General features: G+C 39.8%; 1 protein-coding gene across 4 annotated transcripts in view; it reads right to left on the bottom strand.

Annotated features, from left to right (window-relative positions):
* Window positions 1–3,625, bottom strand: part of LOC105544237 (chromosome unknown open reading frame, human C6orf89) — a 46,089-nt gene that overhangs the window by 28,658 nt on the left and 13,806 nt on the right. For 2 of the 4 annotated variants that reach the window (XM_011986602.1, XM_011986604.1), the window contains exon 2: window positions 2,641–2,739. The exons of the other annotated variants lie outside the window; for them this stretch is intronic. The gene's annotated coding sequence lies outside the window, so the exon portion shown is untranslated. The remainder of the gene's footprint in view (window positions 1–2,640; window positions 2,740–3,625) is intronic. 4 annotated transcript variants of the gene reach the window in all.

Here is a 3,625-nt window from a genome sequence, read left to right as displayed (position 1 = left end):
TGTAATGTATTATTTTCAATACATGATGCTAGGCCCACTGGATATCCACACATGAAAAAATGAAGTTGGACCTTTCTTTTCTTTTTTTTTTTTTTGAGACAGAGTCTTGCTCTGGTCACCCAGGCTGGAGTGCAGTGACGCGATCTTTGCTCACTGCCACTTCTGCCTCCCGGGTTCAAGTGATTCTCCTGCCTCAGCCTCCCAAGTAGCTGGGATTACAGGTACCCGCCACCAGGCCTGGCAAATTTTTTTGTATTTTTAGTAGGGAAGGGGTTTCACCATGTTGGCCAGGCTGGTCTCAAACTCCTGACCTCAGGCAATCCACCCACCTCAGCCTCCCAAAGTCCCGGGATTACAGGTGTGAGCCACCATGCCCAGCCCTTTCTTTATACTATACATAAAAATTAACTCAAAATGGACCAACTACCTAAATTTATAAGCTAAAACGATAAAACTTCAAAGAAAACACAGGGAGGGAGGCTTCATGATTCTGGGATTCAGCAATGGTTTCTTAGATATGACACCAAAAGAATAAGCAACAAAAGAAAAAATAAATTGGACTTCATCAAAATTAAAAACTTTTTGTAGAAGACAAGGGAAGGGGAAAAACTTTAAAAATTCTGTGTCTCAATACCATCAAGAAAGTAAAATGACAACCCACAGAATGGGAGAAAAATTTTGCAAATTATGTATCTGATAAGGGGGTGGTCTATATAGAATACATCAAGAATTATTACAAATCAGTAATAAAAAGACAACCAAATAAAAAAATAGACAAAGGATTTGAATAGCCATTTCTCCAGAAAAGATATAGAAATGGGCTGGGCGCAGTGGCTCACATGTGTAATCCCAGCGCTTTGGGAGGCCAAAGTGGCAGGATCACTTGAGGTCAGGAGTTCGAGACCAGCCTGGTCAACATGGTGAAACCCTGTCTCTACTAAAAACACAAAAATTAGCTGGGTGTGGTGGCAGGCACCTGTAATCCCAGCTACTTTGGAGGCTAAGGCAGAAGAATCACTTGAATCTGGGAGGCAGAGGTTGCAATAAGCCGAGATTATACCACTGCACTCCAGCCTGGGTGACAGAGTGAGACTCCATCTCAAAAAAAGATATACAAATGACCAATAAACACACAAAAAGATACTCAACATTATTAACCATCAGAGAAATGCAGATCAAAATCACAATGAGATACCATTTCACATCCACTGGGATAGCTACAATCAAGAAGTCAGACAAAAAGTGTTGGTAAGGACATGGAGGAATTGAAACTCTTGTAGACTGCCAGTAGGAACATAAAATGGTACAGCCACTATGGAAAACAGTCTGGCAGTTCCACAAAAAGTTAGGCACAGTTACCATATGACCCAGCAGTTCCACCCCTAGGTATGTACCTAAGAGAACTGAAAACATATGTCCACACAAAAACTTGTGCACAAACGTGAATAACACTATTCACAACAGCCCCCAAATGGAAGCAATCCAAATGTCCATGAACTGATGAAAGGATAATCACAATGTGGTAGATCCATATAATGCAAAATCACTGGACGATAAAAATGAATGCAGTACTGATATATGATACAATATGGATGAACCTTGAAAACACTGTGCTAGGTGAAAGAAGACAGTCACAAAAAACTACAGATTATATAGTTGCATTTAGATGAGAAGTCAGGAATAGACACGTCTTTTTTTTCTTAATACCTTTTTAACAAACCTGCAAGGAACAGGCAAATCTATAGAGATATAAAGTAGATTTCCAGATGGGAAGTGACTTATCTGAGACCACCCAGTCAGTTGTCACCTGAGCCTCATCTGGACCTCACATTCTTTTCACTAAGCCATTTTTGATTAGCAGCCAGGAGGATGGATTAGAAAGCATTAAGAGCCATACTAACAATAACACCAAAAAACCCCCAGAAATTAAGATGCAGCATTTCCAATTAAAAATAAGTCAGGAGTAGACGATCTCTGGAAAATGAGATCACCGCTGATTTTTATTTTCTTTGTGATTTTCACATTTCTCAAACTTTTCCTGCATCAATTTTGTAATCACAAAATTCTCATAGTCACTTCTAAGGAACATCATTGGGCACAAAATGAGTCAGAGATGTACAGCAATGCATGACCGTGGCACCACAGGGAAGAAGCAAGGCATGATTTGCCATGCCAATGACTTTTTGGTTCTCCATAGAGTTGTATTCAAATATTACAGCTGGAAAAATGAAACAGCACTGAACTTGGAGACAAGCTTTGCCAATTGCTAGTGAGATGATTTCAGTTAAATTACTTGGTCTATTTCTGCATCCAAAAAATAAGAGGATTGGATCACAAATTTTAGAGTCTCACTCTAAAATTCTAAGAATCTATGAACACTTCAGGAAGGAGAAAAATTCAATTCATTAGAAACTAAAGACTCATGTTCAATTGCATTCCTATTCCTATTCCCACCCTATATGCCAGGTGCTTTGCTAAACACTCTAGAAACATTATCTCAGTGAAACCACTGTGATCCCATAAGGTAGCTGTGATCGATTCCATTTCATACATGTTCAAGGCTCGGAAAGGTTTCATAACTTGCCAGGATATGAACCCAAGTGTCCTGAATTCAGGGTTGGTGCATGCTGCCTCCCTTACCAAGTATTTTCCTATTCTGAGCTGGCAGTTCGGAAACCATGTGTCTCTTGATCACAACCGAGCGGCTGAGAACTGGAAAATGATTGACTACAATGATTCCTGCAAATAAAGCAAAGTGATAACTTATCATTATAATATTTTTCACATCTTGGTTTTGTGATTAGTGATTCTGAGATGCCATTTTCCTGTTTAAATTAACAAAGACATTCTATGAAAGCAAGCAGGAATAATATTCATTTAAATACATTACAATTCATTATCTAACAATACCCAGTCAAAACCCATTAAAACTCAGTAGAGGACCAGAATGGAAAGGATCTAGAAAGGACTTCTAGAAAAAAAATTCCAGTGAAAAACTAGTGTGCATGTTGGGAGGTGGGGTCACATGCAGGTATCCCTGAGGCAAAAGAGAACATCACATTGGTGTGCCGGTAGGAGAATCCTGAAGCAGACTGAAGTACAGGTGAGGAAAACAGGGTTAATCATCATCATTTTTGATGGCTGTTTTGCAACCTTTGTAAGCCTCCTCATGTCTCTTTCTTTTTTTTTTTTTTTTTTGAGACAGAGTCTCACTGTGTTGCCCAGGTTGGAGTGCAGTGGTGCAATCTCGGCTCACTGCAAGCTCCGCCTCCTGGGTTCAAGTGATTCTCATGCCCCAACCTCCTAAGCAGCTGGAATTACAGGCTGGGATTAAAGGGATGATATTTTTTGTTGTTTAATTACTATCATATCCAACCAAATGCCAACAGTATCCCTTTAGCAAGACAATACAAAATGGCACATGCCACCACACCTAGCTAATTTTTGTCTTTTTTGGAGAGACAGGGTTTCACCATATTGGCTAGGCTGCTCTCAAACTCCTGGCCTAAAGTGATCCACTCACCTTGGCCTCCCAAAGTGCTGGGATTACAGGCATGAGCTACTGCGCCTGGCCTGTAAGCCCTTTCCATATACATAAAAATCTTTTTTTTTTTTTTTTTTTTTT

This window comes from Mandrillus leucophaeus, unplaced genomic scaffold, assembly GCF_000951045.1.
Source record: "Mandrillus leucophaeus isolate KB7577 unplaced genomic scaffold, Mleu.le_1.0 Scaffold3, whole genome shotgun sequence".
Taxonomy (NCBI): Eukaryota; Metazoa; Chordata; class Mammalia; order Primates; family Cercopithecidae; genus Mandrillus; species Mandrillus leucophaeus.
Note: the sequence above shows the minus strand (reverse complement) of the source record. Positions and strands in the feature narration are given on the sequence as shown.